This window comes from Lissotriton vulgaris, chromosome 4_1 (genome assembly GCF_964263255.1).
Source record: "Lissotriton vulgaris chromosome 4_1, aLisVul1.2, whole genome shotgun sequence".
In the NCBI taxonomy this organism is placed as follows: domain Eukaryota; kingdom Metazoa; phylum Chordata; class Amphibia; order Caudata; family Salamandridae; genus Lissotriton; species Lissotriton vulgaris.
In genome coordinates this window covers 1,849,912,190-1,849,932,681 of record NC_141691.1, presented here as the reverse complement: position 1 = coordinate 1,849,932,681, position 20,492 = coordinate 1,849,912,190, and positions in this window count along the sequence as shown.

The following is a 20,492-nucleotide window of genomic DNA, read 5'->3' as shown; positions in this document are numbered from 1 at the left end:
CTTCCCGGAGGAGTGCCCTCGACTCTGCTTCGGCCCAGTACATGAGGTCTCTGTTCCAGCTTTCTAGTCACGGTCCTGTGTTGGACTTCAAAGTCATTGCCACTTGCTTTTTTGCAAGAGCCATGGCTAAGGCAATGCATGTATTTCCTACCTCCCGTTTCGGTGGGCGAAGGAAGAGACCAAAAAGGCAGACCTCCACGGTGGTGTCCAATTTTCTATCCATTGTCTCCTCCATTTTCTGGACCACCTCAGACCAAAAAGGGGTTAGCACTGGGCAGGACCAAACCATGTGGAGAAAGTCTGGATCTTGTTGGGCGCATCTTGGACACGCCCGCGCCTCTCCTCCTTGAATCCTACAGATTCTGTATGGGGTCAAATGTCATTGACAAACATTGGAATCGGATGGTCCTAAAATATTGTTCAGATGTCCTCGGGTGGATTTATCTTGAATCATGGAATTGATGTATGCCTCAGTTATTTAATGAATGGTGGATGTTGACAGAGCTAATGTTTATTTGAATGTTAGTTTGAAATGTAATTCTCATGTGAAGTCTTAACACAGTTGAAGAACAGTGTGAAACCACCTGTTTTAGAGGGCAACCATTACTCTTTTTTTCACCTTTTTTAAAACACTTTTTCTGGAATCGCAACAAGTATTGCCTTTATTTAGTATAACCTGGCACATAGCAATAGACTGCATTTTCTAATCTTAGAAAAGGCACACATTTAATATTTCTACATACCATTAATATCAACAAGAGAGAAACGTCATGAGCCGGCACTCCTGTACCCCAGTCAATTCATAAACAACAACAGAGGAGTGACCAAGTGAAAGGGTAGGGTATTCGGCCAACCCAGCGGGGACTCAATGATGAAGCATGTCACCAACTAGTGGGGAGTGAGGGTCCTTCATAAAATAGAAAGATTTTTACCTCCCTCCTGCAAAACTCTTGGGATATTAGTCCCCTTGGGAGGTGTCCTCCTCAATGGGGGTTTCGGTTCCTTAAGGGGAGATAGAGATGAAGTACTTTGTGCTTATGCATGTGGGTGTGTGTATGATGGTTTGTGCACACAGTTATACGTACAGTATAGAGATACAAAAAAATACACCACAATATAAATTCTTTTGAGCACATTTTGTTTAATATTTCTACATACAACAAGGCCTGGGCAAAACTGGGAACCCAAAGCAGCTCTGGAAAATGTCAGACCAGCCCCCATACGGTGTGTAGTGAGTGCAGCTAGCGAGTCGGACCACTACACAGGGGTGGTTTGGGGGTTCCCCCCACAAGAAAATTATGAAAAAAATTATGCATTCTACAACACATTTGTGATTATATGTTACATTTTTCTGGCCTTTCAGTCTTTCCCCAAACTTTTTGCGTTCTTTGCCTCACATTTTGCTGATCAGTTTTTGTTAGCCCTAAGACTCTGTGCACTTTACCACTGCTAAACAGTGGCAAATTGAACATATTCACTCCCCTAAAACATGATAACATTGGTGTATCGACAATTGGCATATTTAATTTTCATCTAAGTCCCCAGTAAACGGCTCTATATGTGCCCAGGGCCTGTAAATTAAATGCTAGTAGTGGACCTGCAGCACTGATTTTGCCTTCTACTTAAAAAGCCTTTCAAACATGCCTCAGGCCTACTACTGAAGAGCCCATTTGTGCAGTTTCACTGCCATGTCGACTTGGCATTTAAAACCGCTTGTAAAGGCTTAAAATCCCCTTTTATTACCTGTAAGTCACCCTTAAGGTAGGCCCTAGGTAACCCATATGGCAGGGTGCTCTGTAAGTAAAAGGCTGGCCATATACATTTTAGTTTTACATGTCCTGGTAGTGAAAAACTCCCAAATTCATTTTTCAATACTGTGAGGCCCACCCCTCTCATAGGTGAACAGTGTGGATTACTTAATACATATATTAGGATTAATTCCTGACTGAGAAGGAATAGAATAGTAGTGTTTGGTATCCATGGACTGGTAATGATAATAATGGTAAAGTTGGATTTATGACTACAACTTAATGCCACTATGAGAAAGGTGAAAAAAACAATAGTTGATGGACAGAATGCAGAACAATGTCATACATTCACCCCAGTACAGATATCTGGGCCTAAATCCATAGTTGTTTTGCTCAATATGCCATTCCACTTTGAACCCAGCCATATTCAAATCAGTCTTGACCCTGTGCCCCAGGGGCTCCGTCCATCACCACCCCCTTTTGTACCGCTTTTGGCCGCTTCTGGAATGAAGCTATCCTGGCTGATGAGGGCTGAAAGCCCGAAACCGGACCTAGGATGCTTATTTCCAGTCCAGGGAGGACCTGGCTTGGCAGTTCGGGCTGGACTGTTCCCATGGGGCACAGGGTCAAGACTGATTTCCATATGGCTGGGTTCAAACTGCAATGGCATGGTGAGCAAAAGAACGATGGATTTAGGCCCAGATCTATGTACTGGGGTGAATGTATGACATTGTTCAGCATTCTGTCCATCAACTGTTGTTTTTGCATTTGTCACCCCGAGTGGGACGGGTTAGCTCAGACGTGAGTCCTGTGCTCTCCATGCCACTGGAATTAAGCTATCCTGGCTGATGAGGGCTGAAAGCCTGAAACCGGTCCTAGGATGCTTGTTTCCAGTCCAGGGAGGACCTGGCTTGGCAGTTCCGGCTGGACTGTTCCCATGGGGCACAGGGTCAAGACTGATTTGCATATGACTGGGTTCAAACTGGAATGGCATGGTGAGCAAAAAAACTGTGGATTTAGGCCCAGATCTCAGGACTGGGGCGAATGTATGACATTGTTCTGCATTCTGTACATCAACTGTTGTTTTTGCACTATGAGAACAGTGGCACATTTCTGCTCTTAAGGCCTGTGTGCCTCTGCCTGCCTCCAATACATGTCTGGTATGGGTGACAGCTGGGCTTTGTGCATTCCCTCTGGACAGTCACACACGCAGTAAACTGAGGTGTGTCATTCACATCCTGATAGCCCATCACCAGGCTGGTGGGCCTTCATGACCTAGATGTGTGGGAAGAGCTGACACGTGCACCTGAATAGAGCTACGTACCCCATTGTAGTGTGCCCAGAGCCTGGGCAGGAACAGGAGGACCTGTGCACTCTTCACAGACCCCTTCCAGAAGCTTCTCCCACCTTCCAGAACCAGGACACTAAAGTATAAATACTGGGAATCAGACACCATTATTGTAGTATCCTTCTGGGCCTGTGGATACTCTGCTAGAAGGACTGCTATGCTACTAAAGTATTGCTACTCTGTGAGACTGCTTCTCTGGAAGAATATGCTTTTCTGCTGTGCTACCCTGCCTGCTGCTCTCTCTGCCTGGGTGAGAAGGACTGGACTTTACCACTTGATCTCAGAGTAACTCAAAGGGCTTAACAGCTTGCTTCCTGTCTTTAGTCTCTGGGACTTCAAAGACTGCCTGCAACTCTTTATCTGCCGCTGGAATCTACCTATTGTGATTTCTACCCTGTCAAGTGTTGCCAATCCAGTCCTTAGCCCATGGAAGTGTGTTTGTCTGTGCTGTTCTTCTAGAACCCACCTGCCAGGAGCCCGATCCCCCACGACCTGGAGGACAGGAAGGAGGAAACTTAAATAGGAACTGGCAAAACTGAGGATGGAGAAGAAAAAGTTGGTGCATGAGCTCAAGTTGAAGGAGCTGGATATCCAAGCCAAAGAGATGAAGTCTAGTAGCAGTTGTTGCAGCATGCCTGTACCTGCAGTGTCCAGTGAGGAGACAAGGGTAAGCATACCAAGGGATTTGGTGCCCAACTAAGTAGGAGAGAGACAATATTGGCAAGTGGTTCTCAGCTTATGAGGTGGCCCTAAGTGTGCACCGGTTTTGCCAGAGCAGAGTTTACCCAATGTATTACACCAGCTTGTAACTATAGTAACTGTGAGCCCTGCCATTTCTGTGGACTGTTTGCTAGGTAATGACCTCTAGCACACTATCTAGAATGAAGTGGAGCTCAGGTTTCACCTGGAAATGTTGGGGGTGCCTGAGTGGGCTTGTGCTACCACCAACTCCATGGCTGTCAGAAGTGAGAGTCAAAATGTTCTGGAGTCTTGAAAAATGGCCCAGACACCTGCCAAACCAAGTAGGGGTAAGGGTACTGGAGATCCAGCCCCTGACTACCTGCCAACTGAGGTGGATGGGGAGTCCAAGGAGGCCAGGGTTCATCGCAATACTTAGGCTGGCCAAGGAGATAAATTACAGAAGGTCTGGAGACAGCCAAAAGCCTTTGACTCTTAAAAGATTAGATGGATTAGCCAAAGAAATTGGGATCATTTATGTAAATGTTCTGAGGGATTTTTCAAAAAGTATTTTGCATTGGTTTTGGCAACTAAATAGTTTTTTCCTAATATTTATGTTAGATTTTAGTGAAATCTGAAGAAGATCTTCTACAATTTTCCCATTTTCAATAATAGTAATACATTTTTTTTAAATAAAGCTATATGTCAAGAGTGACACCTTGAATTGAAAAAAATATTGTATGAAGTCTGCACCAAGATACCCTCCTGAGTGATAGTGGTTCTACCAATCTGCATAACATAACATATGAAGTTCCCTTTTATGCAGAAATGCCTGTGCCCTGTGACTACTCTTACTGAACAGGTTGTTCTACATTGATGATTGAGGGCGATGTATTTCACTCTTGTGTGATGCTGTGTTTTGTTATGAGCATTTGCATAGGGCACATTCTGTCGTATGAATTGGTAGCGTTGTTGATTGGGACTTTCCATGTGTTTCCGGAGTTACTATTGCTGAAGCTTGTGATGATTGTACTGAGCCGCGGGACCCCATAGCTCAGTATACGTCAACATGCACCGGAGCGGCTAGGTGCGGTTGAACAAATAAAATACCATGGATCCCATGTCTAAACTGTGTTGGGTGTCAGGTGACACCTGGGGCGATCATAGTATTGGTTGTGGCTCCACGCTGCGCAGAGTGAGGAGTCGGAGACTCTGCATGCCTCAATTGAGGCAGTATGACCAGCCCGGTAGTCACGGAGAGTTGATGGGCGGGCGAAGAGCACAAGGAACAGAGGTGACCTGTGAGGCATACAAGGAGGTGAGGAGGCCCTGAAAGTGGGCGGACGTACACTGAGACGATCAGCAGAAACCAGAGAGAGAAAAAAATAGAAAGGGAAAAAAGCAGAGTGATGGACATAAAATAAAACACGAAGTAGTAATAAACAAGTAAGTTGGAGAGTCCCAGTGATATAGTGGACTAGGAATGCCCCAGCTTTAGCATATCAGGGGAAAATTGGACATTGACACAAGGCCCATCAGAAAGGCTCGTAGACCCAAGTAAGTGGAAGCAAGGTGGCAGTGCACCCGACAAATGTGTGCCCCGCAGAGTGTTACTCAGTGGCATGATCAGAGGATGGCTGGTGACGCCTAGGTGGCAGGGGTCAGACAGCGGGCCAGGGCCCTCCGAAGACTGCAGCAGGAGGTGGCACACACAGTTGGTAGTGAGTGCGCTGGCACTGTTCAGTGAGTTGGCAGACCCAGCAACTGGGGCACCGATGTGGAAGACTTGAGTAGGTCGATTAGAGAACTGTTTCAGGGCCACAAGGGAGAGGGGCAATGAACAACAGAGCTTGGTCCTACACCAACAGAACAAGCAAGGAACCTCTGAATAATACTCTACTCTACAGGAAGCTCTAGATGAGGAAGCGGTTAAATGCTGTCTCATCCTCCTGCTTCCTCACCCTTTGCAGGCTCAAGAAAATCTTCAAATGGCTCCCCACCAATGTCAGATGCACAGTCAACCAAGCCCTCATCACCAGCTGCCTGGACTACTGCAACTCCCTCTACATGTGTATCACAGCACAACTACTAAACAGACTCCAGACTATCCAAAACGCAGCAGCCAGACTCATCCTCAACCTCCCGAGGAGAACCCACATGAAACCCTCACCTCATGGTGCTCCACTATCTCCCCTGCCAGCAAACAGTGGCAGTTAACACCACTCACCCACGCCTACAAGGCCCTGTACAACAAGCGCCCAGCTTACCTCAACCAAAGGATAAGCTTCCGCCATCCTACCTGTAAAATTTGCTAAACATCCCTACTTCTTGCCCACACACCCCACAGTCACAGAAGCAGGAGGGGCAGACAATCTTTCTCCCACATGGTAGATAAATGGTGGCACAGCTTCCCCTCCTCCTTCAGGAGAAGCCTTAAAACCTGGCTGTTCGACCAGACCATCCCAGCAGCAGCAATCCCCATCCCCCCAGCATCTACATAACCCTCAAGGGTGATAAATTGCACTCTGAAAATCCTATTTGATTGATTGATTTCAGAGATCCTTGCTGCTACATTTTGTGGTGGACGAGTTATACAAATTGAACATCTCCCAAAACACTAGGGGTGTTGGGGATTATGACACTGCAATAATGGCGCTCAGTGCACATTTTAATCCTCAGTCGAACCCCGATTTTGAAAGATTCAAGCTGCAACAGGCAAGACAAGGGGAGCCCATTGATGCCTTCTATGCCCACCTATGGGCATTGGCAAGCACATGCACTAATTATGATCATCACAAGGAGGTCAGACCCCAGAGAATGCAGGGATGCCGGGAAGCTACCCTAAGGAGACTGATTCTCCGTCAACCAGGCATCAAGCTGGAGGAAATGTTGGTAATGGCATGCATGTATGATTTATCCAGAGCAGACGAGATGGAAGGGGCCCTCCAGCAATGAATGGGACAGCCCTCAGGCAGTGGGGGAGCACAGGTCAAAGTGGAATCTGTCAATGCAATGCGCATCCGAACAGCACACCTGTGGGGCAGTGATAGGTTTGATGTGGGTGCATCATGTGAAAACTAGGCAGGAAGCTCACCCCTCTGAGAGATGACCTGCAACCAGATGCACATGCTGTGCGTGCCATGGGCAGAATCCCTTCACCATGGTGTGTCTTAAAGCAGTGACAAGGAGTTTCAAACACGAGACCCCAGACCTCCATTGAGAGCCGTTAGGCAACTGTTTCCAGATAATACCTAGTTTCTGGATGTACAGGAAGCAAGGTATTAAAGGACGGCCAGAGGGGGAGCATCCTGATAACATGGAGGCGTTCTTCATTTCGTTTGCAGATCCGGGATTGAGAAGGAGGCTTCTTCCGCCTGTGTGTGATGTTGTGATCATGGGCACGGAGGTGTGCGCTCTAAGTGACACTGGGGTATCAGTTATTGTCATTGATCAACCTCATTACCTTAGACTGTCTCCCAGACTGGTGCAGCGGCTGCCCCTCACAAGAATCTATGGGGCATACTCTCAAGAATGCGTGATAACCATCGCAAAAGTAACTTAACGCAACTCTCAACATCGCAGTCTATCACAGGAAAATGACGCCATGTTAACTAAGTATTCACAACACGGCGGTACCATGTGATAGTCTCCAAATCACGCGTCAAATGGCTGCATAAAAACCAACACCACACCGCAAAAATGCGATACACAAACGCAGAAAAAGCTGCAATGAGGCCAATCGCGATACAAAAATCAGCAAAAACCAGCTAGAGGCCTACAAGTCACACGCGACAGGAAGGAAAAATCACCATAAAAGTAAAAAAAAACAGACAAACAAATGCCAAACAACAGCGAAGCACAATGGAGGTTGCCGGAGCAAGTATGAAGGATAACCGGAACCCCATAAGCCCCCAGGAGGACCTGCCTGGGACCTCGGGTCAGGGAAGGCCAAGGAGAAGAAGAGTAGGAAGAAGCAGTTCAGTCCGCAGGAAAACAGGATCTTGATAATGAAGGTGGTAGAACACCATCAACCACTGTTCGTCACCTCCACTGTGTCATTGGCAACCAAAAATGGATTATGACAGTCCATCGTGGACAAGGTGAATGCAGTGGTAGTGCTGCAGAGGAAAATGGAAGAGGTCAAGAGGCGCTGGAATGACGTCAAGAGGAAAACCAAGCTGAAGCTCGCCAACAAATGGAAGGCAGCAATGCAGACTGGAGGTGGGAGTCCTATGCCACAGGAGGAGCTTGACGATATGGAGGAAATGGTGTCCACAGTCATCAGTAAATGTAAATGTTGTAGTACTTGTATAGCGCCCGAATCACCCCTCATGGGGTCTCTCCGGTGCTTGTACGCATACCGCTGTGGAATCCTTCCTGCTTTTCCCTGTAAGGCGCCCACTCCTGGGCACCCCCAAGGTGCAGCCAGGCATCCTAGCATTGTTGGGGCCGTTGTGGAGATTAAGCAAGCTATTGCCCAGAGTTGCAGAGTGGGACCCATGATTAGAATAGGCACTAAGGCGAGAATTATCAGGTCCGAGGAAATTGAGCCCAAGACCCGCTGAGGTGGGAATTGAACCCTGGTGCAGGGCCAGACCCCTGCATCAGGGTCTGCCGCTCTAACCATTGAGCCACACTTCTCCACGGTCCATCAGTGGGGAGACGGTGGCTGGAGTCGGGGAACAGGACACTGCTCAACATGATCGGACTCAACAGTCGCAGGGTGAGTAACGACCAGGGACTGGGTGGATGGGAGGAGATGGGCACAATGGCACACATGCACAATTGAGCTGAGCACATCCGCGGGCAAACCATGCTCCAGACCCCAACCCCCACCAAGAATCCAATGTACCTAATTATGCAACATCTCAGCACTGTATAAGCACAGATGTCAAAGGCACATCGCAGGAAAGGGATAAGGGCCAGCAAAATCAGAGCAGCAGGGTCCTCTCCCCCAAAATGCAGCACACACATATAACATACAGAGCACATCACCACTGACAACAATGTTGCACAAACCGCAACAGGCCCACAACAGAACACAGGACACAACTGGTGCAGACTGGGTGTAGACACTGACCAATCACAATTGGCATTGCAGGGAAATGTGAGTTGATAATGTACAAGTAAAAACACACACATGTCTGTTGTTGAAATGTCCACTGTCAGCCATCAAATAGGCAGCTCCTCCCAATCAGCCACGACATACACAGTCATGCAGTCTATATGTAAATATGTACAATGTGACAACATACATGTGAAGCCATTTTTAAACTGCATCTTCCCTTCACATTGTAGAGGGAGAATTAACACCTGCTGCAGAGCAGCCCGACCCTCTCTTCTCTGATGAAGAAGAGGACCACCACAGCTTCGACTCCGACACCCTCCAAGAGTTCATTGACAGCCTCCGCAGCCCACCTCCAGGAGCAGGGCAGCCCAGCTGCAATGAGGATACCCCACCCCCTGCACAGACCACACAGCAGGCAGCACCCACCATCACTGCTACCTCCCAGCACCCCCACAAAGAACACATGGCCTTCCAATGCCTTGTGTTGGAATGCCAGGAGCAGCTGGCTGAACATGTGTGGGTGGGCTTCGACCGCAGGACAGACAAACTAGATGCCATACGTGGGTGTCTAAGTCCCATCAGGGACCACTCACCGTCCCTAACGGACACCCACAGTCCACTTCAAGCTCTCCAATGGACCATGGTGGCTGACATTGCTGGAGCCCTGACTCAGAGACTAGAACAACTGTCCAGTAAGAGTGGCTCTAGCAATGTCACCCGGGAGTTGGGACACCTGCAGAGGTTAATGGAGACCATGGAGCGGGCCAATGCGGAAAGAGCGGCAGCTACAGCTGCATACCAGCGAGTGGTAGCTGGGTTCCTCAATGACCTTAAAACCATCCTCATGACAATGCTGCCACAAGGCCTGGCACTGATGCATGCTGCTTCTACCACTACATCCACATCACTGCCCCCTGAAGTGTCAGTGCCACACAGTGCGGCAGACATTCCACCTCTGGTCCCTGTGGTGTCACTGCCACACAGTGCTGGAGAAAGGCCAGCACCACCCACACGTGAGGCACATGGAACAGCAGAGGACAAAGATGCGGATGAAACCGCCTTTGTGGTAAGAAGTACGCAGTAGCATTCATCTCCGCCATATGGCCGGTTTCTGCTTGGTTCTGCCCTTTGCATCATCGCCTTCCTTTGTCCCACGATGCTCCCTGCGACACTCACCTTGGACCTCGACATGGACTGCCATATACTGTTTGATCGCTAATGACACATCAATCAGACTGCAGACTGAACAGTTCCTCTTCCTTTGGACTTGTCATTCCCTGATGGACTCTGGCTGGCCCTCCACGGGCCAACATTATAAAGTGGGGTTTGCATGGCCCTGTACTGCTCCAGATGCAACACTCCACTGAATGTGCATTAAACATTCCGAATCACACAGATGTGTTGTGTCTATGGTCTTTCAAGTGTGGAAGTATGGATGAATGTAGCGTCAGTGAATTCCTCTTACATCCATGTGGCTCATGTCGTTGTACTTGGGTCACAAGGTGACACATTGTCGAATGTTGTCTGTGTGGCGCCCATGCAACAACAGGGACACACGCATTTGTTACTTCCTTGTCCAGGCCCGTACGGAAAAACGCCTAGAGACCCGGGTCATTGTTCAAACCCTTACGCTGGACTGGCATATGCCAGGCCAGCCCACTCCGCTTATGCTCACAGGGGGGACGGCAACGCCACATGTCCCGGTCTTATCTGTAGTGATCTGCTGATTACAGGTCTAGTAGTCAGCATGCCACAGTCACTCCCTCATGGCTGGTATACACCCACACCATACCCATCCCGCACACGTGTCACAGGACATGTGACCCTGCTAATAAAAAGGGGTGGCGCACATGCTCGACGCCATTTCCAACCTCTCTCGGGGTGTATCCGTGTAGTGTGCATGTAGGCATGGGGGCACAGGGGCCTGCAACATCATATTCAGCCGGCCTGCAAGTGACATGATGGCGTCTGCACCATGATACCCAATCATAGAGGGTCCATGACTTGCGAGGCACAGACTTGGTGGCACTGGATACACTGCAGCCGGCACAGGCACACCGCCATGGGACGGTGACTTTCGGTGCACTGAGGTAGGAGCACCTTAAGTGCCGAGCGGGTGTGCAGCCTGCGATGATGCCCCATCCTGGCGGTCCACACTGCTTAGGTTTTGTGTGCCCTGCTGGACTGCAGTGTAGGCCTGAGCCAGCGGACAGTAGGGGCCTACCGCCACGTGGCGTCGCCTCCTGGATGACAGAGTTAGTGGCACCTATAAGGCTGAGCGGGTGTGCAGCCTGCTTTGATGCCAGGTGCACTGGTATGTCCTCTGCCATGGCAAAATCAAGACCCAGAATCAAAAGTGAGACCTGGTGGCTTGTGGAGCAGGCTGCATGATGTGGAGGGTGCCATGTCTGCGGGCCCCGGGCTTGTGGCTTGCAGCGGCAAGTGGTGGGCCCTCTTTTCTACACGCCAGTGGCGGAAGGTGAGCAGTGAGGCCTGGGTGCGCAGGGGTGGGCATGTACTGCTGGGCAGCTAGAAGGGCTGGGGTGGGGCTGCCTGGGTGGGCAGGGGCGGGCATGCACCACTGGGCGGCGGGAGGGGTTGGGGTGCATCTGCCTGGGTGCGCAAGGGCCGACAGGGGATGATGTCGTACTGAGGTATGTACTGTGCCATTCATGTATCTGGACTCTGTTTCAGATGATGGGTCAGTGTCGGCACTCTCATTGGCCGCCTCTTCTGTTATCTGTGTCTCTCTCCCCCTCTCTGTCCGTCTATCTCTCTCTCTCCCTCTTTGTCCGTCTTTCTCTCGCTCCCTCTCTCTCTCTCTCTCTGTATCTCCCTCTCTCCTTTGCTCTCTCTCTGTTCTTGGATGTGCGCAAGACACACCTTCTCATCATGATTTTTGTTTTGCAGGCTGTGACCTATGGTTTGTCCCGAGGGGAGCCGCCACGTGTCTTCATTTCTGTTCTGTGTTTAATACATTTTCATTTGTTAATTCGAAGGTGAATGTGTGATGCTCATTTTTGTGACGACACATGCATGTCACCAGATGTGATAGTGCGACATCAAGTGGATTATTTTGTACATGATTCTGTGTAGTTGATGTGGCAGGTCTCTGGCCGGGGGGGGGGGGGCAGCGCGGGTGGTCCTGGGGGTGGTGGCGGTGGGTGTTGTGGTCCTGTTGGGGCTCCCAGCTGCATGATCAGTGGCTCCGTGGCATCTGTTGCCCTTCAGGTGTGGCTCATGGCTGGGCTCCCTTTTGTGGTGCAAGCTGTGGTCCAACTTTACATCAGGTGGTAATTTCCTGCTTCTAATGCGCCTTATTGCATGTTTTGTGATCCCATCACAGATCTGGCTGGTCGTTGAGAATATTGCGGAGTGGTGTTGTCGCGACTTTTGGCACGGGAACGCCTACTCTGCATCTCAATAGCATTAGTTGCAGGGGTCATCTGTGGCTATGTTTTTTGCGGCTGGTATCGCAGGTAAACTGGTGCTATGGGCTGTTAGCACCAGCTTGTGAATGGGGTGATACATTTATCGCCACTTTGGCAGCAGTAAAGTGCTGATAACTCCTTGAGAATAGGCCCCTATATGTATGGTGACACAGAGTCTATTCCACTTTTAGGAGCTATGGATGTGGCAGTAAGGCATGAGGACTGAGAGGTCATGATGTTGTTCCACCTGACCAACAAGGGAGAAGGCATATTGATTTGCTGCGGCCTGGCAGAAGACTTGGGACTGGTGTTTTTCGCAAAGGCAGTTCATGACCTGCTACTGAATTGTATCCCGGATGCATTTTTGCAGCTGTTCAAAGGGTTGGGGCGTCGAAAGGGGGCACCAGTAAAGCTATGTATTGATACTACTGTGCAGGCCACCGCACTGTGACACAGACGTATACCATTTCATCTGAGAGCTCAGTTGGAGGCAGAGCAGAAGAAACTTGAAAGCATGAACGTCATTGAAAGAGTGTCAGAACCCACTCCATAGGTGTCTGCCCAGGTGATCCTGGGAAAGCCCAAGCAGCCATGGCGATAAGACTTTATGTAGATATGAGGCTGCCCAACCGTGCCATTCGTCGAGAATAATACATCAGCTGACGGTGGATGATATCATTGCATACCTTAATGGAGTCAGGTGGGATTCAAAATTGGATTTAAATTCCGGTTATCACCAGCTAGAGATGCACCCGGCCATCCATTACTTCACCACCTTTTCAATTAATCTGGGATTAAGGTGATATAAGAGACTGAGTTTTATGATTTCCTCAGCTGCTGTAGTGTTTTTCAAAATAACATCAAGAAAACATTGTTCTGGCTTCAAGGGGTCCTTAATTTCAGTGATGATATTATGATCTAATCTTCCACTCAGTAGAACATCATAGATGGCTCAAGGCGACTCTACACAGGCTGAGTGATGCAGGGATGGCACTCCACAAAGACAAATGTTTGTTTTTCGAGCCTCAATTGAGTTCTTTGGATTCATCTACTCGAGGGAGGGTTTGCAGGTAGACCAGAAACAGTCTGCATCCATCAAATCGGCTCAACCCGAAGAACCCTACGGGAGTACAGAGATTCCTGAGGAGGCTGACTTATTGAGGGAGGTTCTTGGTGCATTTAGCAACAAGTTTGTATGCTCTCCGTGTGTGTGCAAGGTCTAGTTCCGAAACCGACGCCGCAGCTCCAGTACGGCTGCTGGTTGCGTCCGCAAGCCGGCGTCGGTTTCGGAACTAGACCTTGCACACACACAAGTGCCTTACTACTCTGAAACATGGATACTGATTTTAGTCTGCTGGATATCAAGCGGTGTTAATCTTTTTATTCGTCTGAACATGGCAGCCGGGACGGAAGTACAACCGACGGAGAGCATACAAACTTGTTGCAACAGTCATTGGATTATCGCTGCCCACTTGGAGCCCTGACGAAGTCGAGGGTATACCACCCTGACGAAACACGTGTTGGCTGGGCGTTGCAAATTAAAATTGAAGATCACAACAATCAAGACTGAATCAACATTTTTTGTCTCTGAATTGTGTAACTCAACTGTCGATATTGTACAGTTTAATAATTGACGTGTGCACAGATCCCATGTTTTGTTGTATTTAGGACCAAGGTCCAACTTGGGGGTTTCAGGATATTCCTCCTTTCTGGGGCACCGTCACAGATTGAATTACGGAAATCATAACACGAGACACACAACAGGCGCCACTACTGGTCGTATTTTTCAATTAGCCTTTTCTGACTTGTCATAACTGGATTGCGTTAGTAAGTGTGTTTTTTGGGGTGGGCTTTCTGATGTTGTTGGGCCTGGCCATGTGGCTGGTGCCCATTTTGAAGCCTAGGCCTGCAAGCTTGTCTGACCTTGTCTGCCAACAGGCCTGCTTCCATCCAGTAGGCTCAGAGCAGGTAGCCACAGCTTTATTAATCAAGTGTTTCTGTGTGTGGTCTGTTGAATTAAACATCATTTAGGGCATGAATGCCACTGGATTGAGTTGGGAAGTGTGTTGTTTTGGGGTGGGCTTTCTGATGTTGTTGGGCCTGGCCATGTGGCTGATAGCCATTTTGAAGCCTAGGCCTGCAAGCTTGTCTGGCCTTGTCTGCCAACAGGCCTGCTTCCATCCAGTAGGCTCAGAGCAGGTAGCCACAGCTTTATTAATCAAGTGTTTCTGTGTGGTCTGTTGAATTTAGACATAATTTAGGGCATGGATGGCACTGGATTGAGTTGGGAAGTGTGTTTTTTTGGGGTGGGCTTTCTGATGTTGTTGGGCCTGGCCATGTGGCTGGTGGCCTTTCTTTGTGTTGGGAGTTACTAGTAGTGTCCTGCTTTTGGCATATAGGCCTGCATGGTTTTCTTATTGGCTTACTGCTTCCATCCATCCACCCCCTTTGCCAGCAGCAGCTCCCTGAATGATGTGATGCTCTAATAATTTAATGGCAAATAGGGTCGACCCCACTTCTATTACACTTTTATTTTGGTGGTTCTTATTCTCTTTCCTATCCTTCATGAGAGAGTAGTGTGTGTGTATACACAGTAGTATAACATAGCCCTTGTTGACAAAGTCTCAGAAATGCATGTAATTTTCCTTAAAATTGCTTCGCTCCGCTCCGCTCCTTCCCTGAAAGTTTCGGGGGGATTCGTCAAGCCGGGGCCGAGAAAAAAGGGGGGTTCCAAAACGTGTTTACCCCATGTTAATTTCCATAGGGACAACAAATGCAACATTTCACTGATGTCCTTCTCCTGGCTTATTTGCTTTTAGGTGCACAACTAGCCAGAGGAGGAGGTGTCATCATCATTCATCACCCGTTGTACTGCTAGCCAGACAGAAGTCCTGGTTGGCATCACGTCCAAGTGTGACCACCACAACTTGTTGTGCATCAGCGTCCTGCTCGACATCTGAAGAAGATTGCCCCAAGAAAGGTACCAGGTTTAGTACCAAGACTTTTGCCGGTGAGAAGAAGGAACAGAAAAAGGAAGTGCCATTAACTATGACTGGTGTGCCGGCCAATGTTTTTTTTGGGTCCCAAAAAAAAGGTACGCCTGCAGCAGAGTTGTCCGGGAACCAAGCTGGGAGCAGCACCTCCGCACCAGCGGGCCAACACCATCAACCTAGGCCCAAGCCCTTGAGTGTCGCAGAGGTAGCCAGTCTACTAACGAGCAGCGATGTTGAAATGTCATTATTGCAAAGTAGTACACAATCATCAACGCAGGCGGAAACTCAGCACATAAGTGTGCAGTCGCAACAAGAACAGCAGCAGCCACAACAAGAACAGCAGCAGCCACAACAAGAACAGCAGCAGCCGCAACAAGAACAGCAGCAGCCGCAACAAGAAAAGCAGCAGCAGCCGCAAGAACAGCAGCAGCCGCAAGAACAGCAGCAGCTGCAAGAACAGCAGCAACCGCAAGAACAGCAGCAGCAGCCACAAGAGGAACAGTAGCAGCCACAAGAGGAACAGCAGCAGCCGCAAGAACAGCCCACAATAGTAGTTGTTGCTCCTGACATAGGGTCATTTTAGGAAATCGAGCTTCCTGTAAATAAAGTGCAGCAAACCACTGTTTCGGAAGATCTATTGTCTTCCAGACCACCATCAAGGACAAGGAGGCTTGTTAGTACATCATCTTCTTCTTCAAGCCCCGCTTCTGATGATCGTGATGCCACTTGGCAGCCACCAGCTCAGTTTGAGAGTGACGCACCCCACAAGAAAATGCTTCTAAAAAGGAAGGTTCCAGAAAAACTTAGAGTTATGGACGTAGATGTAGAAGAGGGGGATGATGTTGATGAAGATGAGCCAGTCATCATGCACATCACTCCCGCCCCAAAGGGGATGGAGACCAACATTCTCACCCTATCCAGAAAGGCTGCTACTGAGCGGGATGTAGCACGGATATCACCAACACAGGTTACACCACCACGACCTCCAGCTGCCATATTTTCCAAGGCCCGGCGAGGACCTTCATCCAGCTCAACCATCTCAGTAGGTAGTGGTAGTAAAAGTCACAGTGTAGCTGCACAGAGTCATCACACCCGAAGCACACCCTCCAGTCCATCTGGTATTGAAAGTGGCACATCCAGCAGTGCCAGAAAGTTTTCCTCCCCAGTTTGGGATTTCTTTTCTGTTAGCACCAGGGAGGAGAACATTGCTATATGCTCAATTTGTCGACAAGGTGTTCGGCGGGGTAAGCTTGGTACAAACTATGGTACCGGAGGCCAAGCAAGTCATCTCAGAATACACCACACTATCGTGTGGAAGAATCACTTACTTCACTTAAAAGAAAGTAGAAAAAGTCAACCCAGTCATGAAGAATCAGGGGACATTATTGCGGTGGAAGGTGAAGAAGAGGGAGGCATTTCGAGCCCTGTTCCCAGTACTGTAGTGGTACCTCCCACATCCTCCTCAGTAACATCTGAGTGGCACCGCAGTAAGAGCCATACTCAGAGTCAGGCTGAGACACCAATGAGACAAACTGCGTCATTGAGCCTAAGAGGGTTAATGAAAACAACAGCACCACAAAGGAAAGTAATCCAGCCTACCATTGAGAGCATGCTTAGGTTGGAGGGACAGTTCCAACGCAACCATCCAAAGACATGGTTGTACAATGCGAAGTTTGCTAAAATGTTAGCACTGAACCTTTTCCCTTTTTCATTTGTAGAAGGGGTGGGTGTCCTTGAATTTGTGTCAGCCATCTGCCCTAAATGGAAGGTTCCCAGCCGGTCTTATTTCGCAAGAGTTGCTGTTCCGGCACTATATCATGATGTGCTGGAATTGGTTGGATAAGCTTTGCAGCAGAGTGCTGTTCACAATATCCACCTGACAACAGACATGTAGACCAGTTGCCAAGCCACAGATTACATGTGCATCACTGCACACTGGGTCTCTTTTGTGGGGGTCAGAGATAAGCTATCCGAACGAGGTGCTGTTGACACAGCTGAGATTTTTAAAGCTACTCGCAAAGATGCAACTGTAGCCATGTTCGCCATGGAGAAATCTCATACTGCTGTAAACCTTTTGCATGAGTTTCGTAGCAAGGTTTCTGAATGGCTGCGCCCAAGAGGGCTTAGTATTAGTTTTGGTGCCACAGATAATGGCAGTAATGTACTTAAGGCCATGGAGCTTGGTTCCTATTTCAGGGTTCCTTGTTTGGCACACTGCATAAACATTATAGTTCAAGACTTTCTGAAAAAAGAACCCCTGGTCAGCAACTTACTGAGCATCTGGCGTAGAATATGCACTCATTTCAGCCATTCTTTTAAAGCTCGAAAGCAGCTGAGGACCATTCAATGTGAATATAGGATGCCAGTCAAAGCACTCATCCAGGAGGTGGCAACACGTTGGAACTCAACGTATTACATGCTTGATCGTCTGTTTGAGCAGTACAGGCTACTCAATAAATATGTCATGCAAAGAGGGGATGCTACTGTGAAAGGCATGACCCTTCAGATGGAGCAATGGGGCCTAGTCAAATGCCTGACTGAGATGCTTCGTCCTTTTGAGGTCTTCACACGTGAAGTCAGCAAGGAAGACTGTACAATGGGCCAAGCTATCCCATTATTGCAAATGCTAGAGCATCAGCTGAAGAAGGTATCTGAATCATACAAAGGTGTAGAGGACAAAAAGGAAGCCTTTGATTTGGTGGAGAGCTTAGCCCGTCGCTTAGCTGAAAACACAAGAATGGAAAAAAAATGTTCATAATAGCATTACATTTCTGCCACAATTCTGGATCCATGGGCAAAATTGGGACTGAAGACATTCTTTCCATTTTCAAAGATTCATGTGCCAGCTACAAAACTTGGATAGCTGAGGCAGCGAGTACGTTGCAAAATTAATGGCTGTTAATTAAAAGCCCGCAAGATCAACCCACAAGAAGTACTGCAGAAGTGCCTGCAGCATCAAGTGCAACTTTGGAGGCTGAGGGCAGTGCGTTTGGATCATCACAACACTCACCATCACCATCGACAACAGCAACAATAACTGGATCATTAGGCCCAGTAGAATTGTTAGCCGATTACTATTTACAGTTAGGCATTAATAAGCGCAGTGCTGATGCAAATAGAAAAGAGCTCGAAAGGTTAGCAGTAGCACCCCTGAACATTGAGCGGATGGTCCAGGCCTATCTGGACGACCCAACAGAGGTGTACATTGATCAAAACCCATTGCAGTATTGGTATAGGAAAAGGTCTGAATGGTCACTGCTCAGCAGGCTGGTGATAAGCTATCTGGCTTGCCCTGTCGTAATTGTCTCTTCCGAACGTGTTTTCAGTGCTGCTGGTTCCATTGTAACAGTGAGAAGGACTAGTCTCTCGCCAAAAAACGTGGAGAGGTTAACAATGATCAAAATGAATCAGCACTTTATACCACCGAATAAAACAATACATGAAGCAAGTAAGGAAGATGAGGAGGACAGCGGAAGTAGTGTATCACGTGATTACCTACTACTGGCTGAACCCCCAGAGTTTGAAGACGAGCTATACTTCCCTGACAATTAGGCTTGCACTTACTGTCTTTCTCCCTTCTTTTCCTTTGTTTTGTGTGTCTGTCGTTTCGGTAACAAACTTGTGAATCACAACAAATCCATTCCATTACCACCATCTTCTGCTCTTCGTATTTCAATATACAACTTTCAGGTGTCTGTTTTTGACAGTACAGTCCGTCGAATCCAGCTCCTCCGCTCCATCATACTGAATCTCCGGCCTAAATCCATTGCCCTCATGATGATTGGATGATGGAAAATAGAAGAAAAATTAAAAACTTTCCTAGTCCCGCCAAAAGAAGTGGAGCATGATGACTACTATAGCTATCCTCCTTTCAGAGCCGAGAGAGACTGCCCATGAAAATGAGATGGAACAGGTAATGATTGATGCCACGCATTAGACGCAGAGTCGCAGACTGAGTGATTTTGTTGTTGTTTGTTGTGCCTGAAGTTATGTCATTGTGCACTAATCATCTTTTTACAGTACACACTAAAGGTAACTCAAGGTGAATTTTCCCCTTTTTGCAAATAAGAAATTTGTTCTTCTACTACAGCGTAATACATTGCTTTTGATTGAATACAGGAAGGGGCCTCAATCTGCACACTGAGTATGACAACAACACCGTCTATGATGATGATGGCGAAAAAGACGGCCCGTTCACCTAAGATGAGAAGGAAGAGGTAGTGAAAAATGAATGGCATGCATTGGTTGGACACCTGACTCTGAGCGATTGGTGTTTGTGTTTTTGGTGTTTGTTTGTTGTGCACAAAGTGAAGTCAAAGTGTACTAATAGTCTTACTGTAGAAAGTAAAGAGTGACTCAAGTCAATAATAGTTCTACTCTTGTTGTGTAATAACAACAATTTACTTCTACTGCAGGCCGACCTTCACAGTCAGTAAGTACCAGTATCGGAGATGATTGATGGAATAAACAAGCCAGGAGGACGTTTCATGCGTGGCATAAAAGGTAAACATGTCAACAACAACCACAGCAAACCCAAATGTCTGTGTAGAAGTGGGGTCAAGTGTAGCGGTGGGATGACTGCGGTGCTTTTGATTAACTAACTTAAATTGTAAATGCTATGTTCGGAATGGATATGTGCTTTGCCTTTGTCCAACTCTTTAAAATAAAAAGTACTGTAAAAGGAGGATGTACTAAGCAACGTGCCGTCAGGCCTGTCACTGTGGGCCTGCTCTGTCCTGTTGTTGAAGGTCAATGCTGGAAACAGAAACAGACTTCAGTCGAAATGATGCATACATGCCGCCTCAGAAAGTGTTCTTGTGTTGCACTACACCATAACTTGTGCATTTGTTTCACTTTTTTTTTCTCAATATCCCCTTTGTGTTTCCATCTACAATTACAGGCCGGGCCTTGCCCTTTACTTGGGAAAACATTACAATGCACACTTACCTTACCAATAAATCTAAAAAAAAAAACAGGTGGGCAGTGGCGAGTGGCGACACCCAAGATTGATGGACGAGAGGACCAAGAGGTCGGAATGCCGAGATGCAAATCCAGTCCACATTTTTGACCAGGATAACACAGTAACTGTATCAACTTTCACCTTCTTTTATACTATTTGATTATTTTTTTGTCTACAATCTTTACAACAGTGTGTTCTTCTTGTTTTTATTATCATTTGGTTTGCTCTCTGTTTATGATTCATCCCTACCAATATTTAAAAATTCT